This window comes from Lepeophtheirus salmonis, chromosome 13, assembly GCF_016086655.4.
Source record: "Lepeophtheirus salmonis chromosome 13, UVic_Lsal_1.4, whole genome shotgun sequence".
Taxonomy (NCBI): domain Eukaryota; kingdom Metazoa; phylum Arthropoda; class Copepoda; order Siphonostomatoida; family Caligidae; genus Lepeophtheirus; species Lepeophtheirus salmonis.
Window position 1 is genome coordinate 1,388,877 of NC_052143.2, and position 21,006 is coordinate 1,409,882.

Sequence of the window (21,006 nt, forward strand, 5' to 3'; positions counted from 1 at the left end):
TATGAATGAAAATCAACATTGTTTAATACCCTTTGACGAAATTATATTCTACTTTCGTAAAAGACAGAACATCAAAGTAATTCTTTACTATAAAGTCAATCCATAGCGGATAATAGAGACTATTGTTACAATTATTTATATGATAGTTGACCTCTCTTTGACTTCACAGTGATATTTTGAATAAAATAATTCGATCATTTTGACTACAAAGGCTCAGCAGGATTTAAAATAAGCATGGTAATTTATTAATCCGTTCAAATGACATAAATTCATTAAATTATGTGTCGGATATCGTTATTTGAAATGTGTTTATACATTCTGGGACTCATGAGGTTATCTAGATTATCCGAAAAGTAAATTATGTGATTTGTGTGTTCAACGTCAAAGATATCCGTTTTACGCTAAAAGTCACTATAAAATATATATAAAGTTTTTTTTTAAATGTTACCATCATGACCCATAAATATTTATGGGTTATTACATATTTTTCCTTTATTTTTCTAACCTACCCATCAAATTTTTGAAGGTTCTTTATTCATAAAAATGATCAGCTCTTTAAAACGAAATTCAGAGGAGTTACAATCTATGTTTTCATTCTTTTAGCCTATCATTTTTAACGCCTACAACTTATGGGCGTTGGTCGTTAATTATACATTTTAGCTGGGGCAAGGGCATTTGTATACAATGGCCCTATTGTAAAAACAGGGCAATGACTGTACAGTATTTCATTTATTATTCTCTCTAAGAATGATTGAAAGAGGCGACAACATTCAAGCTACATTTTATGAATCAAGTCCAAATCCTCATACTCCGAGTCAAGAGATCTCCCTAGAACATTACTAATCTTTATTAGTTCTCTTCAAATCGTTTCGTGAAAGCTTCCTTGGGAATTTTTAGCCATCCCAACATTAAAAAAAATATATTTTAACAATACAAAACTACAATTTTACCTTAATATTTGCAAACTATAAGCAGTGATTCGGAGAATTTTGGGAATGTTAATTTAAAAGAAGAAACCGAGAATCAATATGGTAACCCTGACAATTTGAAAAAAGAGGGAGGAGCTTAGCTGTCATTTCATTAAATAAGCTAGAATCAGCTGCGATAAGGGAGATAAATAAATAAACAAGGACATTGGTGAGAACTACTCTGACGTGAATCCTTAATTGTACTCAGAGTCCAACAAGGACTTACAATTATAACTCCACAATAACAAGTCCTCTTTTATGAGCACACACAAATATTGAATTAAGGTTTGAGCATAATTAGAAAAGTAGTGCAAAAGTTTACTAATCAGGTCTTAAATAATAATGACAACATCTGAGAAAATTCATTCTAAAGTTTGTCAACTCCCAAAAAATCAATATAATTTATTTATATGAATTCACATTCTAAAATAGTATTATGAGAATAGAATATTATGCTTGGATCACTCTAGCAATCGGAATTAGTAAAATGTTATCAAATAAGACGTCTTATTCTATAAAAAAACATGCTTTACTCTTTGATATTCATCGTTGGAGTTGTATGTAGATAAATAACTAAAGAAACACATTCAAAACATTCTTCCATACTTTGATAGTTAATTCCATTATTTGTTAATAACTCAAAAACAAATGAAGTATAGTCCCCCCAAAAAATAGATACAGGAAGTATATGAAAAAATAAGGATTTACGTAGAAGGTTGAGCAAAAACATAGGATATTACAAGGATATTTTAGTCTTGGGATGGATAAGCACATTCACGGAAGTAACAGAAGTTTACGCCAGCTCTGAGTAAATAAAAATTTAACTCTATTTTTTAGCATTTATATAAGTTCAATTTAGAAAATTTATAGAAAGATTATTTTATATTATAAATACAGAATGCTGATTCAAAACTTTCAAAAGCATTACTCAATTACAAAAACGTGATTTTTATCGCATCCAGAAAAGACAAGTGAAAACAAATGTGTGACATGTTTAAACACTTTATATAACTATTTTATTAAAAATTCAATATGTCCTCATTTAAAGCAATACAAGCCTCCAAAAAACGTACTGTTAACTCTAGACTATGAGGACGTATTCATTGCGTACCCTGCTGTCAAGATAGCAGCTTGGAGTGAATCCAAATTTGGATGGGAGGTGTAGCAAACATTCTCTTCTAACAGATCCCCAACTGCAAAGTCCAGAGGGTGGAAATCAGGGCTGGAAAAGGGCCACATGGAGACAGGCAAGAAGTCAGGCATATTGTTGCTTAGAGAAATGTAAGATAATTAGATTCAGACAAGGTTGTACCCGGTTCAGGTTCAGTGGTTCTATCGGTCTCAGCCGTTTCATTTCAATAGTTTCAGTCTGGGTTCCGGTTTTTGGTCTCAGTTCCGGTCTTCAGTCTCAGTTATTTTTTATATAGACTCAGTTTTGGTAATAGGCACTTAAATTAAGGGGTTCCGCTAGAAAATTCGGTCCCAGGAAATTATACTTGATACAAACAGGGACGCAGGTATCTTAAACGCGGAGTGCGTACTGCCCCAAATTTCCCTCAGGGCCCTGAAGGCTGTTAATACAATGGTTGTCAAAGTGAGGGCCGTGTGGGGAGTCTATAGGGGGCAGGGGGTTGCAGGAAGATGGATGATTGAGGATTTCTTTCAGTCTACACATACATAGTACACATGTTTCGTATAAAGGGGGCCTCAGCTAATATTGTATTAATAATTTTTTTTTTACTGGAAAATTTAATTTAATTTTCTTTGAATACCTATGATTTTTTTTAGATTTCTCCAAAAAAAATTTATATTTAATTTTTTTTCAGATTTCTCCAAAAAATTTTATATTTAATTTTTTTTTAGATTTCTCCAAAAAAAAAAATTTATATTTAATTTTTTCAGATTTCTCCAAAAAAAATTTATATTTAATTTTTTTTTCAAAAAAATAATTTTTTTGTGATCAGCTGGAGATTTTAATTTTTTTACAAAAAAAAACTGAAATTTTTTAGAATATATATGGATTTTTGAATTTTTTTTAGTAAATAGCTATAGACTTTTGAAATTTTTTTAATAAAAATTTCCCTTTTGTGAATAGCTGTAGATTTTTTTAACTTTTTTTTTCGAAAAAAGGTAATATTTTTTTAATATTTTTCAAAAAAAATAATTTTTTAAAAATTTTTTTCCTAAAAATTTTAATTTTTGCATTTATTTTCAAAAAAAAAAAATATCCAAAATCCCTCTCTTCTCTCAAAAATATTATTATGCCGACGTCCCTGTCACTGAAGCTAAAAATGATTTATGCTGGTAAGGGGTACTTGCTAATATAAATAATTTACAAGTGGTGCAACACCAAAAGAAAGTTTGAGAAACCCTACTCTTATGTACCCACAAAAGTCATTATAAAGAAGTCACAAATTCAATTCATTAGTAATTCGTCAAATTACGTCTACATCTCTCTAAAAACAATCTAAAAATACTTGAATTATAATACATAAATACATACCACCCAACCCTTGGCTCTAAATTACCCTCATTAGCACAAACCACAGTTTCATCCCTGTTCTGGTTGTCCAAATATAAGAAAACAACAAGTCACTTTATTATTCAAATTAATTCAAAATGGCTCCAATTTACATATTTTAAGAAATCCCCTCCCTCCAAAAAACAGTCTGGAAATAAATAACTCCTCAAAAAAATACGTATATATTTATGTATGCACCTATAATGTTATAAATACAATAATAAAATTCCGGGAAGGATTAAAAAAAAAAAAATTCATTCATCATACTTTTAAAAAAATATATAATTTGTTATGTCCTATTATCCAATGCTCCAAACGGGATAGGAAAAAAAAAAAGAGAAACTTAATAATGTTATGAATGGAAAATGTCTTTTGGGTCAAAATAAACACTATAATGATTATTTTTTTGCCACAAAAAAATAATCATGACACGTTAAAAAAATACCTACAAACCAAATATACCTAATAAATATAATCACCACCTTCGACAGTCAGTCAGTCCCATTCATTTGCAGAGTCATCAAAATAATAAGGACAGCATTCATACAAAAGTGTGAATAGTTCAAATCAAACAAATATATATATTTTAACATCTTTAAGATACAAGGTAAATACAAATCAAATTTTGTCAGATTGTTTATACATTTTATTATTTTAATATCATGTTTATGAGCAATGCCTCAAGTCTCCCTCAAAAAACAGTATCTATGTGACGCTTCAACATAAGCATCTTGAAGAGCTCCATCAAAGTATTCGGTACTTCTCAATGGCTTAATAAGAATAATTCTTAAAAAAATAAACGTTTTTAAATTATGCCAAGAAATCATTAAAGTCATGGAAAAATCATTCTAGCTTGCTTTTGTGATGACAGACTGGATATGCAATAGTGATGTTCATATATCTAAAAATGCAGATGTGGATACGAATATTTATGCATTGTGGATAGTCTCTGAATGAACTTTGTTCTTGAGACGCCCACATTTTGAGGTTGTAGGTGTGAATGGGGGTATTTTGTTTTTGATTGTCCCTGGGGGATGTGTATGATAATATTGCATGCACATTTAATAGGGAAATTTATCAAATGCAGATAATAAATTCTTTTGAATATCCACCTTTTAAAACTGTAGATCTGAATCTGGATATTTTAATTTTGGTATTCACTGGGATTGCGTATGGTAGTTTGTTAACTTATTTCCAACGGAAGTACTTCTAATCTTTGACTGCAAATTTGATACTCTTTCATGTTTATATTAGAAATTGCAAGCTGTAGAATGTAGATATGAATACCATATTATATTGTAAAGGTGGATTACCATATCAGTGTCTATTGTATACACTTCTAAGTGTAAAATGTATTTCAGCAACCACTAGTCAAAAAAAAAAAAAAATACTGATATGATTTCTTGACTACCCTAATGATCGATGTAGCCCCCTTTGGCAGTAATGATGGCTTCCAGGCGGGCAAGGAAACCCGTGCACCCATTGGGGATTTATTTCTCCGACACGACATCCTAGTGCTGGTCGACGGACGGTGCAGGACTTGGACTCAACATCCGCCCAAAAAGTGAAGTCCAATGGTTGGCATCTGGTAAGTAGGGGGGGGGCACATTTTCTTTGGCCAGAAAGGCAAGTTGTCCTCCAACTAACGTCTTGGCTTTTTGGACGTTTGTGCAGGCACACCATCTTGCTGGAACACCACGTTCATGCCCGGGTGCATATTGGAGATCCCCAACTGCTTTGTAATCTCCGTTGGCTTCTTGCCAGCGTCCAAAAGTGCCCGGACAGAAATTCGTTAGTCACGTTCAGAAGACATTTTTTTCGGCTTTTAAGACACTATTTAGTTTGTTTTTTTTATTTCATTATTTGTTTATTTTTTGTATTTGACCGGAACAATTTGACCGCATTTACAAAGACCTTGATTTATATAGCAAAAACAAAGTGTTAAGATTTTTTACACGGCTTGTATATTATGTATAATATTGCAATCATTACTCACACGGATATTTCTAAAATGCTCATCCTGTGTTAAATTAAAAATAAGAGTATTGAAAACATCACTGGTAATATGTACTGTCATCAGAGAATGACGGTTCCTCTTCTAGGAAGTACTCAGAATGAATCCAAATTCGACCTCCCGAGTTATATACATCACTCCAGGATTCCATTTTAATATATATATATGTAAATCCTCCAATTTCTCCTCTCTGTAATTATAATAATTTGAAGGACGCGTTGATTACATAAAACTGTCAACAAAGGATCATTTCTTGACTCCAAAGAGGTTTTTTTTTTCTCGAGCAATTAGCCAGAGCCTTCTTCAACGTAGCCGACTTTTAATAACTACAAATTAAACAAATTATGTGAGTATAAATCCTGGTTTGAGGATTTTTTCAGAGATGTGTGTGATCTAGATTTCATTGAACTCAAACGCTATTTTTAGAGAGGATTTTTAAATAATGAATGGGTCTCAAGGGATGGCGGAACGAGGGTTTGAGAGGATGCTTAGTTTTGTTGACCACATATGATGATTTTTAGAGAGGAAGGGAAACGAACTCCAGGCGTAAATAGAGTGATCAAAGTACATTAAAAGTGTCTTATGCAAATTAAAAAAATATCTATTAGAAGATTCATCAATGATCACTTACACTGATTTGTAAAATTTCTCTCAGCTTTTCTTCCAAAAAAAGAAAGAATACATTCATTAGTAGTTAGTAGAATGACTTCCTTCATTCCTGGGATATGGTTCATCTATGAGATCCAAGGATACCAATATCTAAATTTTGGGATCTCGCAAATGAATAATAAATAATTTAAAGTTTATAATATTTTAAAAGAAGAAAACCAGACAAAAAATATCAAAAAGTTAATTTATGTTTTTTACATTTAGAAAGTGATCCAAATTAATTATTCATTTTTAGGGGTGTTATAGCCTATAGGTGATTTGTTTGGTAAATTTTTTGGGCCCAAGAAAAATATTTAAATAACGTTATTTCAAGTAAATCGTCCATATATGGAACTGCTTATATTTTAATAGAAAGGCAATTGATCACAGCATAACAAAAGCTAACTCTATGTAGTTCAACTAACCTAACGTAGAGAACACATTAGGGTAGGTACACAAAACTTGCAGAAGCTTGACTAAATTAGGAAAAACATTATTTTTATGAAATCAAGAAAAGACGACTTAAAACCAATTTTTTAAATACTTCAATATTATACTTAATTGTATTTATATTCAATATGTCCTCTATGTATAACAAGCAAAAACAACCTCGAAACGCCAACGAACAGATTGGCGGCTCTATACGATGAAAAATGTGCCCGTGACGTACCACGTTGTAAGGATGACAACTTTGAACAAATAAAAATTTGGATGGGAGGTGAGTAGGAGTTTGGGGTCAGAGGGCTGGAGGGCATCCCGTGGAGGTTTGGCTAGAAGTCAGCTGAATTGTTACTGAAAAAGTTAATTTTTTGGTTCGGTAAGAGGCACTCCTTAATGGACTTCTTGATTTTGTAGCCTGTCCGGATGGAGAAGCCAAGAGTCTCTGTAGTCTTCTCGGCATGGATACCGGCTCGTTGTCTTTTTTGTAGTTGCTCCTATATTTTTACTCTTAGGGACATGGGTTAAAAATAAAATTTGTTTATTTTTGTTTTAGCTGTCCTTTGGTTGGGCAATTAAATCTCGTTGTTAAAAATAACGGGATAAAATCGTAATTAAACGCTGCTGCAATTTTTAAGTTCTCACTCTGAAATGAAGGCCATGAGTATTGAAAATGAACAGCTATCCCATAAATATAACAGTACATATTCTATTAATTAGTAGAACAGCCCCACCCTGATAGGTTTGACGGTCAATTTTGCAATGTCTATTATTATGTAGACACATGGTTAAAACTGTCTGTTTTCATTCTACAAATGAATTGATTTGATGTCAAACTCTTTAAGAGTTTGACATTTCCCAAGAGAACTCCTATTTTTAATACAACGTGTTCAATTTAAGCTACAAAAGTTAATCTTTTTTTTGTAAACGTTTGTTTTTAATCACTGTCAAAATATCATTTTGATTTCAGCCAAAAAATGTGATTTTCCACGTATATAAAATATTTTTTTTATGTAATATAATAATGTATCATTGACAGCCAACAATTAAGGTTGAGAACTATAACAAAAGCAAAGAAAGCATATATTTCAGGGCTTAAGGGCACTTAGTTTCATCCATACCCAGTTGTTTATTCCTTTAGACCCAAAGTCTCACATTCCAATATAAACATAAATATATGTATGTAATTTACAATAGCAATCATAAATAATTCCACCGCAAAAAAGTGTCATCATAAAAGAACGACTCAAAATAAAACAGCGTGTGGCTACGGAGAAAATAATTCTATTTTTGTCATCAACAACATATTTCATCCATAATAAATAACAATAATAGTAATGAATAATTCGCCAAATGCCAGATCACACGCAAACAAACAATGAAACTCCTTCATTCCATGAATCAACTTCATCAAGCCTTTCGCTATGGAGTCGCGTTCCTCCGTTTTGAAAGTATTATTACAACAACACCGACACTTCACTATTGAAAGAGAAATAATTCTTTCTTTTTTTGAGAGAGAGAGAATGTAGAAATTATTCCGTTTCTTTCGTCTTTTTCTTTCAATAGACTCGAAAAGAATCACAGAAAGATGAAAAAAAAAAAAAAAAAGAATCCAACACGTTCTGTAGTTAATAATAATACAATATGAAAATTTGTTAAAGGAAAAACACAATGGTAATAAGTAACTGAATTAAAAGACTCTTTTTAAATACATATATACGTAGATAGGTTTACATATTGTATCTGCAAGGGGGTTTGATGCTCTCATTATGATATAAGATAACTTTCCAAAGTTTTCATTTGATTTTTCCCACCTATCCCGTCAATATTTTCATTGTATCTTTGTACCTTTCCCTTCAAATAGATATAGAGAAAAAACCTCAAAATCATTTAGTGGTCGTTGGTCAACTTTTTCCAACACTGGAATGATTATTTAATAATTAATTGTTTTGGAATTTTTCAAAAGAGCTGATTGGAATTCAACCTGTGGAAAATGAGCATTGCTTGCTTGTATTAGTTTATATACACAGTGATGCCATCTTGCGGGGAAATAATGCAACTTTCTGAATGATGATATTATTTAATTAAAAATAACGAAAGTGATTGCCTCTTCATTTGATGAAAATCTGTTTTCAACTTGTCAAGTAATGGTGTAGTTTCCTTGTTGAAGATAATCGATTAAAATAACTCCATGACTATTCTAAAAATAAAAAAAAAGCAGTCGCCATCACTTTCCCAGTCGAAAAAAACCCCCAGTTTTGTCCATTTTGACTCACGTCAACTCACTCAAACGACTCAAAATTAGCAACAACTTTGGTGACTAAATCTCAACAGAACCTACATAGATGTGAATGGCTTTAATTTACGGGTGTTGAGGTCGGAAAACTTTTAGGAGAACCCTATTAATGTGTACAAATTAACAGCTGACAATAAAGTACAGCGTACATTTTTGCGTATTAGTGAAGTAAGGCTTTGTTATATATATATAAGAACTAATGTATTTTGTATCTCATAAAAAGTTATTTTTCAAATAATAATTAACTTTACCACACGTACATATAATGAAAAACTTTTATGAATTCAGCTGGTTCTTTATAAACGCACATAAAGGCCAGTGTGGATCCAATGTCAACTAATCCGCATAAAGTACCCTTTTTTCCTTTTAAATCTACCCGCAACTATGTGAGTCTTTTCAAGGACCGATAAAAGTCCTTAATATATTTACTACGAGTGGGATATTATTCATACAATGGACTACTCAATAGATAAATGTTTTGTAATAAATGAGTCTGACCGCAAGCTGGTGGTTGGCGGAAAGAAGAGTACATTTTAAGGATTCTCGTGTTTTATTATATATTTTTGTTAGTTCTCTTAATTCATCATTCATGAATACATAGGAAGATGGATTCGTCATTCTTTGCAAGGATGAATCCTTTGCCACCCAAGATGTAGAGATTGTAAAAACATCTTCAAGTTTTCTCCCTCTCTTTATTTGGGTCAAGAGAAGGGTTTTATGTATTTTTAGGGGTCTTAAATATGGATTAAATCCAGGGGATTAAAATTATGGCAGTCTGCGTGTGTGTGCTGTGGTTTTAATTAGATGAACCATAAAAAAAAAATCAAATTCAATCCAGGAAATATTCCCGTGCTAATTTTTATGACTCTGATGGCGGTAAAATCATTCTGTAAAAGAAGACAATGACTGTTACTGTGAAGGGGAGTTGAGGCTTTTATTACCTCTTTAATAAGTTTTTTTAATTGGGACTTTATTAATAATAATAATAATCATATCAATTAATGGCAAAAAACTCTTTAGTCATTTCCCGGAAATATATTTATATTTAAATGAAGAATATGGCTTTGAATAAAATCTTTATAGAAATATACAAGGTTAGCTAGCCAAACGTGGACTGTTAATTAATGTTAATTTTCTTATCAACAAAGAAAGGTTTATTGATTATTTTTCGACATTATGGTTCAACCATCCTTTGGGCATAAACAAACTAAAATAAACGTTTTGTCATCTTCTCATCATGAGTGAGGAAAAAGCCAAAAGGCAGGTCATCTTGCACATTACACAGGTTAAATTTAAAGTGGCGAGGATCATGGACGTTGTGAAGTACTCCAGGAACCTGACTTTCAAGGTAGTCAAGATGAAGAATGATGAAAAATATCTCTTCAGGAAAGTAAGAAGTGGAGGCCACAAATTAAAGAGGGATCTGGAGTTCTTGTCCGTCTTGTAGAAGAAGATCAAGTAGGCCCCCACCAAATCGATGAATCGCTACGCCATCGACTTCTCCGGTGACTTGGGATTTTCTTTATACACGAAGACTCCACATTACCTTCTGACAGAGGTCATTGAGGCCAGGAGGCTCTAGAGTCCACGTTTTACCTCCAAACCCTGTATATGTGTCTACATTATGTTTCTGAAGACTTGTATTAAGCAGATTTAAGGAGAAGTCGTTTAATAAGTAAGCAATGAGCATCGACAAATGAATAGTTATTTTGACACTTCCATGTCACAGATTTTTAATGTAAGTTTATATATAGATACTTCTCGCAACCTCCAGGAATTCACCTTTTTAAATGAATTAAGATGGCCAATTTGAAGACAAACAACACATTAAATGAGGGGAAATGACGGAAAAGGGTTTTAGTCTGGGATCTCTTAAATAATAAATAGCAGTTGGTATGATTGACTTATTTGGCCACCTATTAAATGATTTTGGGCCTTTTATATGTTTCTTTTTGGATAAAATCTACCCTGATGCACTGAAGGCAACAAGATGTTAATAAATCTGCTGTGTTTGCGGATTTATTTTCTTGTAATCTAACCTGATTCTAATAACATTGAGAAAAGGATAAAGCTACTTAATTTGTGGTGTCATACAACAGGACATCATGTGTGGGACAAAGAAGTTAATGAGACAAGCAAGTGTTTCACCACTTGGTTATAGCGTTGCACGAGGCACCATCACTTGTTTTATTCCTTTGTTTATTCAGTAGATTTCTACTTAGAATATGTAAATATAAGGTTTTTTATGGGTAGGTAGCGATCCCTTTTCTCAATGATTTGTTAACTTTATCTTATCAGATGTGTGTAAATGTATTATTGTTCATACACTTGCTGTGTTATTTCACATATCTGATAGAACAGCAATTATTTATATATATTGAGGAAGCTGTGAACAAGTTCTTTCCCGAAATAAAAATCTGAGGAATTTTGTGTTTCTCACTCACTTATAACTCCTTCTGATGCTTATCAAAATCACATGATTATTTTCTTCATTCATTCATTGAGACATCCAAATATAAATGTAGATACTCGAGACGTGTGAGTCCGTTTTGTTGTTGTACATACGCACACACATAAAACGAAAGATACCTATCAAACAGTCTATGTATTTGGACAAATAATGTGTTAGATTCTTAGCTTGATATGTAGATAGGTGTTATACCTATGTGCAGCATACAAGGAGATTAGAAATGTGATGGAGTGTAATTCTTTCTAAAAATACGCTCAAATCACATAGATCACACCTCCTTAGGTGTCTTGAAGTATCTGCATATAGATATTGATATTCAAATAATCAAATACAATTGTTTTTATTTATAAATATTGAGTGTAGATTAAAAAATGGAAACCAAAATAACTATTGAGTTAGAAATGCTTGGATTCCAGAAGACGCCAACTGAGATTGTTAATTACTTCAGGATCGGTTGAACGGCCGCGTATGGCATTAAAAGCGATTTGATGCCCAAGCAACAGTCGCCAGAAAGTCTGGACAAGGTCCAAAACGACCTTATGGTATATGATTATACATGTCAAAACTGCTGTTGAAGATTCGACTTATGGCCAAAAAGATGACCGCGAGCAAAGTTCCGATCCCAAAGAGCATTAATGATGACTTTGGAGTAAAATCAAGGGCGAGAAGGAAGATAGATTTAATTACGAGGGTCGAAAAAAAAGAAGAGATGGTTAAGAGCCAAGCCTCTTTTGAATTTGTCAAAAAGTATGTGGCCTCACAGATCACCCTATCTGAATCCTTTGGATCATTCCATATAAGCAAAGTTTGCAAGAGCTGCCTTTAACATGCCTCACGGGTCTATGAGAGTCAAACCAGCTCCCAGATTGTTTTATCTAAAATAAATAAATAAATATTATAACTGTTCCTGTTTTTTCCTATAAATAAATACACATATAAACCTGCAACTCTTTCCCTAACTTACAAATGTATTTTAAAATATGACATTGCATAGGTAAAGAAGAGTTTATTTAAGGTCCTTTGTCCATGAGAGCAGAGCAATTTCTCTTCATTGACATACTTTTCTACCTATTCTGTATATAATACGTATGTATACGTAGAATAGCGGGTCCCTGCTGTGCGCCCCTTCAAATCAAGAGTCAATTCTTTATAAGAGCCTCCTCTATTATTCATCGGTTCGCTTTTTTCTTATGTAGTTTTTACACACACACACAAAAATAGAAGAAAGGAAAAAAAGTTGTTCTTTTTTTTTACAGAAAAAAATATAATTTATTTTTGTATTTAAAAAAAAAAAAATAATGATATGTGGATCACCTAGTGAGACTCAATCCATAATTCTATTTTTGACCGCATAGGTTGACCGGCTTACACGACTCCTTGCAGCAGGGTGTCCTTCCGAAAGGAAGGATTTCATGTCGTGAGGCTCATAAAATAATCCCTTTTATAAATCCATTCTCTAGTTGAAATACATATGATTTTTTTATTTTTTTAGATTTTCTCATATTTTAGTAGCAGATTAAATTGAATTTCCATCGTTTACTATTTGTTTTATATATATTTTTACATCGAGTGAATCAAAGAATTTGATGTTTGATATCTCAAAGTAAGGACCACCGTAGATACTATTGTTGTGGATTAAAACGGATTATAATCATTATTATTACCTTGATATACTCTATCCACCATTTTGATAATGAGGCTAGGAAGTGGTTCATCTACTACTTGTTCATATGGGTGAGGTCTGCTATACATAGGTCGAATACAACACAAATATTTACATACTATTTGGAGGATACAGATTATTTCCTTTCTTTATTTCATTATACGTTTCCAACAATCTTACACTTAATAGCAACTTCCAACAAAATACCAGCTTTTTAATATCCTCAAATTTAAAATAGATGAACAAAAACATTATCAAAGTTTGTGCTTCTGATTTTAAATATGGTTGTCTTAGCTTTTTTTCGAATCAGGCTCTTCTTTTCTACCTCTAAAACATCAGAATTATAACTACATTCTAAATTATTCTGCCAAATAATGGTATACTATTATATTTATCGGATCTATCCTCTGAATACTTAAGAGTGTAATAATTACATAAATGTTAAATTTATGATTGGACAGTAAAACATGGACTTGAGAGGTTGCTTTCAAAATATGTTCTTTAATATTTTTTTTCTTTAATAATATAAGAAAATATATATATAAACAAGGCCATTGCAAACTTGTTCATCCAATATGGCCACCTAGAGCATCAACCACAGCTTTTACATGTCATCGAAGGCCTTGCAGGAGTGGATGGCCAACTTCTCAGACAAGTTGTCCCTCGCAGCCACAATGGTAACTTTTAGTGAGTCCACATTTAGGTGTGGAGTCGTGATGTATGATTTATCCAATGTGCCTCACACAGTAAAGTCTAGTGGGGTCAAATCTGGCGAGGAAGGGGCTACATCTCTTTACCTCTTATTCCTTCTGACCATCGTAACCTTTATTAGAAGCTGTTATGGGTTTCTTGTGTTTAAGGACAATCCTAAATAACCCTTCACCACCCTCTTGGTGATCTTTGAAGCCAGAAGGAAGTCGTTAGCAAGGTAATTCATTGATCTTTATCTGGACAGAAACTCTGGATTCCTCTTTAAATTATGCCCTCCACTTCCTGCTTTCCTGGATACAAAGATCACCAAGAGGTCCTTGACTACTTTACTATCTAAATACAGGTATTTAAAAACAATAATTGAAGAATAGAATCAAGTAAAACTAAGGCATTCCAGATTTTTATGCTTAACAGCACATATGCTTTTAAACGTATCCCCCAGACATATGATTATAGAAAAGTTAAGAAGGGATATAAATGGGCTTTCAAAAAAAATGGAAAAATGTCAAGTAAAATCATAATCAGGATCATAGAATTCGGAGTGTGGGCCCTTGGATATAGGTAGAATAGTGGGGCTGTTTGCACGTTGACTTTGTTTTCCTTAGGCATTTCAATTTTTAAAGGAAGTCAGTTGGTTTTTTTGACATGCTTTTAATGACAAATGAATCAAAAAAATCATTTATTATGAAACTTTATAATCTGTATGTTTTCCTGATCTTAATGTACGGATCTGAGATTTGTCCCTGGAAATGATACAAGCTAGGTTTGTGTCGTATCAACCGTTTAAAAATATCGAACGTGAACTGAACCGGGCTGAGAGTGATCTGTACGGGACTGCAGTCTTTCCAGGAAAAGAGACCCTCTAATCAAAACATCATTTATCCACCAAAACAATATTTTCAATATATATCAATATTAATTACATTTTAGGTCATAAATAAAAACCGATACAACACTAGTTTTCACGGGCAAGATACATATAGTATGCTCTATTTTTTATGTTTGTACACTTGCCACAAACATATATTTGCTGTTTTCGTTATATCATAAGTTTAACTTTGTTTTTGAGAAGCATATTGGTTAAAGTATGTAGAAGACAACAGTTGTTGATACTAACGCCTTTGAAATGAGCGTTCACCTATATTAAATTTCTCCACAATGAGTAAGTTTAGAATTTTGATCAAATTAAATCAACTGAGAGCAAAATAATCAATAATTCAAATGAGATCATATACAGGGGAGGAAAACCCCGCAGGATAACAAAAATATTGGTCCTACATAAAATTACTCAAAATCAGTTTTTATGAGTTAACTCAAAAATAAGTTGACAAAAGTTATTAATTTTTGTCACCAATAATCATCTGCATAATATTATACAAATATAAATTTGTATGATGTGGGCTTTTTATGTAGGTGAATAAAAGTTTTTTTGCAACTGTTCTACGTCACTTTTAATTTTATACACATAGGATGATTTGTACATATTCTAGAGTATCTAAAAACCAATTCATACGCTCAATTACATTCCACAATGTTTGTTACTCTCAAAGCAAAAACAACAATAACGACCAAAAAATAAATATACAGAACAAAGACTGGTCAGTTCACATCAGCACGAGATATAAAGGGACCTAGAATAAATTCAATTGGTTTGACGGGATAATTTTTAAATAATATATTTATTTTTTCTACAAAGACGACGTTAAATTTACCCTATTTTTATTCAGTGGTATTTATCTATCCACTTACCTATTGAAATATGTAAGTACGACGTCTAACATGTAATGTTGACATTTCCCTCTCCCCTCTTGTGACATGTTGACTAAGAAACCCTGTTCTTTAACAAGATATGTACCTAAGTATGTATAAGAGTTCCATTCCATGATGACAACTTCAAGGGGAATAATTTCTCTCCTCAAGAGGCCTCTCAGAATGAGTCAATAAACAACAGGTTGGACAACACTTCATACATAAAAGTTTCACACACATTCATGACATAATGGACCATGGGCAACCTAAAAAATATTCCACGAAAAGGGACTGTATGAACCGGAATTTATATAAGTTTTGTTTGGACTTTCAATACGGAAGGTAATAGTTGGAACAAGCATTGTTGAATTTCAAAGGGCTAATTCCCCTCAAAATTAACAATTATGAATCCTTAGCTGCTCAGGAAATAATAGCTGTTATCATCTCAGCTTTTCCAAGGTATGTTACCTACTTCACACCTCTGCACACCTCTGGTTCTTGATGAAAATATTGTGCTGATGTTATTAGGTTATTAGGTATTGCTCCTACATGTCAGTAAATATTTGTAGCCTCTCAAGTGGATTGTAAGGTTTTACAAAGCTTTTAAAGATAAATAGTCTTTGCATGGGGAAGAATTACTTATTGTATTTGATTCTTATTGCATCTTTTTTTGTTTGTTGTAGGCTTGTATGTGCCTACTGAATTCTGTATATTGTATGGAGTTTATTTAGTAACTTTTGCTTTGTGGTATATGTAAAATACTTAATTAGTCAAGCTTTTAGAAGAGAGATAATTATAAACTCAGATGGTATTTTTTTCCGTGACCCTGCCTCCTTCAATTATTTCTGATACCATTTGTAGATATGAAATGATGACCTCAATAATAATAAAAATATACATTTTTTTGTGCAACACGGTGTGACCACGTCTGTAGTTTGAAGGCACAACATGCTCTCAAATTAGGAAGAGTATTATTCCCTTTTATCTATTTTGTTGAGGCCAAAATTCAATTTTGAACTTGAATTTATATTATCAATGAGAGAGTTGTATTGTTTTGCCGCAAGGCGCCACCACTCTCCAATGTTTTGTAAGCACATCAATATAAGTAAACACCGATCATGCCCCATATAAGGTAAAAAATAGTCTTGAATAATTTAGGGATGTCCCAGAATTGTTGATGTCCTGTCCTAAACTTTAATAACGCATTTGAAACCGGCTCAAAAGCCGTACCGTAGAAAAATATTGTTATATGACGTCATCATCAATTTAAATTTTTTGAAAAACTAACGCAAATGAGGCATAAACATTGTTTATAAACAAAGCAAAAAATAACATATCATATTAGTTATCGATACGAACTTTGAGTAAATGAGCTATTTCTTTCCTCCGTTGAAATCTCCTAGAATATATATTTAACTCTTATGTATTAAAAGTTTTATTTCCGTCTATTAATTAAATATATTTAACAACATTTAATTTTATTTATTTATTTATATATTTTTTTTTTTACTAAGAAACCATCTAAATCCTTTTGATGACTGGAGGCATCCTCAAAGGGATTGAATTTCTTTACTAATCCAATTTAAGAAAAAAAAAAGACACCTGTAAAAATCAAATAGCAAAAAAACCATCAGGGATTTCTTAATGTTCTTGTGGATTTTTTCCCCTCATTCCATTCGTCTCCAATGAAGGATTCATGTACCTACTTCATTCATTAATTCTCCTACATGCTTTTGCTCAACCCAATTTAATAGAATGGGGAGAATTATATATTAAAAATCTGTAATAAATCATCTGACTTCATGGCGTGGTGAGCAGCGCCCCCTTCCAACTCTTGTTATTGTTTTTTGGATCCTTTAAACACACCATAAACAGAGAATATTAAAAAAATACATACGTATATTTATTGTTAAAAAAATAGGGGTCTTGCTGTTAGAATAAAAAAATAATATAATTTAAAATTCGCCAAATGGAAAATAAAGTTAATCTTTTTGTCTCCTTTCCTTGATGAATATGTTTAAGTATATCATACTGGAGAAGAATCAAGGAGGTACTTGGAATAAATTTTACTCAAGATGATTAAGAGGAATCTTTCGATCCTGCTCTAAATCTTAAGGACCCCCATGGAAAACTCTTTGCTGCTAAATAACAACATCAAAGATATGAGCTAATAACGTCCTCATCAATGTCTCAGTTATTCATATCCAATGCTTATAAGAAGGATACACACTTTAATTGGGCCTTAATTATACTATCCATCAAAAACGAAATATACTAATTTAAGTAGAGTTTGATCACAACAAACTTCAAATAGGGCCTTAGTTTGTCTCTATTAATCTCATGGCTTTCAAAAAAGGTAAATGATTTCAATCAATTCCTAATTTTGATAGGTTCTAAAAACATACCTTAAATGAGTATTTATTGCATTAGAAACTGAATGTGTCCATATTAGTTCTTAGAATTGGAGGATTGTTCTTCAGAGGTTCATGGCTTCAAGAAGAATAACTCCAGAGAGTATAAATATATCGCATTTGATAGCTGTGGAACGCAGATATTGTTCATTTAAACTCACAGATAATCCTCGGAGCGGATTTTCTACCTCTCTACAAACAAAGTACTAAAATTAGTCGAATGGGAAATATTCCAAATTATCAAAATGCTTTCATACAAGAAACGGTTCGATGCAAAATTGAGGAAATAATTTACTCTGCAAAACGCCATCAAGCTCCAATTCCAATGCATATAGGAAATGTTGTATAAAGATTAACTTTATAGAAAAGAAAAAAACGTTTACTTCTTACCTAAGATTTTCAACATCTACGGATCGAGAAATAGATTGTAGAATTCCAAAGCTTTAATAACTAATATAACCTTATATTAATACCTTATTTTTTCCATTGATTTCCATGTCTATATGAATGATTTCATTTAAGATATTTTTTAAATGAACAATTTGTGATACCACATTAATTATGTTAAATTTTAATACGTTAATAGACAATTTATTTTAAAAGTCTTGTTTATTTGACATACATATTTTTTGTTAAAGATATGAATCAAGGAGTTGTGTTATTTTACCAATCTTTGTCGCTTTAAAAAAAAAAAAACTAACGTCAGTAAACCACGCTGATGCCTCATTGAATTAAGTTTTTGATCTTGTTTGACAAACTACATTTGGATTTGGATTTTTTTTGCTTCCTTTACGTATATTTTGAGTTGATATTCTAAGGCAGGCACTTACAGTGTGAGGGTAAAAAAAATTTAAAAGCTTTTTTCACTTCTCCATATTTTTATTTCATGATATTTTTATGGCAAACTTTTGAAGCAAAAGTTTGGTATTTTAACAATTTTCTACATTTTTTATTCCATATGTACCCCTTTATTCTGAATAATGGCTTTAATAATGGGGACGAACAAAATCACAGCTTGCCTTGAGGAAGTCGGATGACTAGTTGTTCCACTCCTCCGTGATCACAGCCTTCAGGACATCGACATTCGAATGAGAGGTCTTGTTTGTCTTGCCCTCCAACACGCACCAAACAGCAGAGTCCAGGGAGTTTAAACCGAGTAAGAACGAAGGGTACAAGTCTGCTGTCTTGAAGGCCTAAGGGCCTTGTTAGTAGACGTCCGTGTTGACTTTCTTGTTGGCATTGAAGAAGTAGGGAGGTATCCTACCGCCACCAGACGCCACGACGCCATGTACCATGCCTTGAGCTAGATCTTTGGTCCGAAAGGTTCCCTTGACCTGAGCTCTTGATTTTTTAGAAGCAATCATTTGCGTAATGAGAACAGTGTCCACTTGTCCATTTTTTTTTTTTTTTTTGCACAGAGGAGATTGCAGACCCTCTGCCATTTTGCTTGTTACTTGAATATTTTTGATTGCACAAAAACAAAGCAAATATCAAACTGTAGCTTTTTCTCAGCTCTTTCGAATGGTGCCAAGTAATTGGCATACTTTTATAACTGAGGCTAGACAGCCTTGAAGCGGATTCTTATTTTTGAGTCCTTACCATATAAATGTTGTTCCATGCCTCTTTTTGAAAACAACTTAAGGAAGTGACCAGTTCATAAGCCTATATTATTAATTTTGTGGCCTCAAATTCTTCTAGAGGGAGATGTCGTCCCGCCATTGAATTGTGAAACATCAACTATTCGATAATTCACCATTTGAACAAAGTTTGAATATTTTTTTCAAAAAGGAATCTCTACCCAAAGGATTAGTACGAGACTCACCCCCCATATTATCTCATTTCAGCGCCTGGACACATATTTCTAATAATCAAATTCCCTTGATACGAAATTCTTTTAAATCCTTACACTATATCTATCAGATTGACTCTATCTCGGATTAAAGTTAATCAACTCGTGGCCATCATAAGAGGAACAACGTCTTTAGTATGCTAGGAATTAATATCCTTTATGAACTTCGTAATCCGTAACGGAATGTCAACTCTTTTGGCGTGTGTTGTTTCTTTCTGTCTTTTATAGCTGATGACGTCTCAAGAATTTGACTCTTCAAAGAGGAGAGAACTCATTATAATGATGAGATTTCATTCTCTATTCAAAATAAACGTATGTACAGAGGAGATACATAATAACAATAAGAAAGAAAATCTATTTTTGAGACCTTTTGTCGTTAAAATCCTTTAGGGAGAAAAGATTTCTTTAAAGGAAAGGAAAAAAAGTTAAATATTTTTCAACCGAATATTCAATTTATTTATTGAAAAATACTTCCTTGATCCTATTTATAATTACGCATAAAAAAACACACAAGAAAACGAGGTTGAGTTGAAAAGAGATTTAATTAAAAATGGAGGAATCAGAGAGAAAGAAATGGCAGCTGATCCATTACACCTGCTATTTTTTATGTAAACAAATATAAATGTACTTATGAGCGTACAATATACATTTATAGATAAATATAACGAAGAGATTATATTTTTGAGTCTTCTCAAGTGTTGTGTTTATATGAAAACCTGGACTAACTATGAATTTGGGTATAAAAAGCCCATATCTATAAAAATAAACAAAATCTGTTATTTGTGAATGAATAGGAAGTAATGTTATGTTAGCTCATCTGGTTACGACACAGTACACACCATGGTGAGAGACGCTCCTCAAAATCAAATCTACTTGTCTCGTGTTCAACCATTTCATTTCATGTGTATGTTTTTATTAAACAACAATCGAGGTGAAAGCATTTGTTCGGGTAACGTGTACCAGACGCAGAGTTGTATTCGATTCTATATGGTTTCAAATTAAGTCCAGTCTGGATCCAATAGTTACGACTAAATTCTAAGGTCATAAAAATCAGTCGAACCCTCTTCAGACTTAGGTACTATAGGAATATTTTGTAAAAATATTTGCTATATATACAGGGAGTGGGGATCAAATTGTCGCCAAAATGTTTTTCTACAAAAAACAACACAAAATATACATTTTTTAACTTTTTTATTGAAAATCAAAACTATGACGAGCATATAGGTATAGAGTAGCCATTCATTCGATATAATCACCGTTGGCATCAA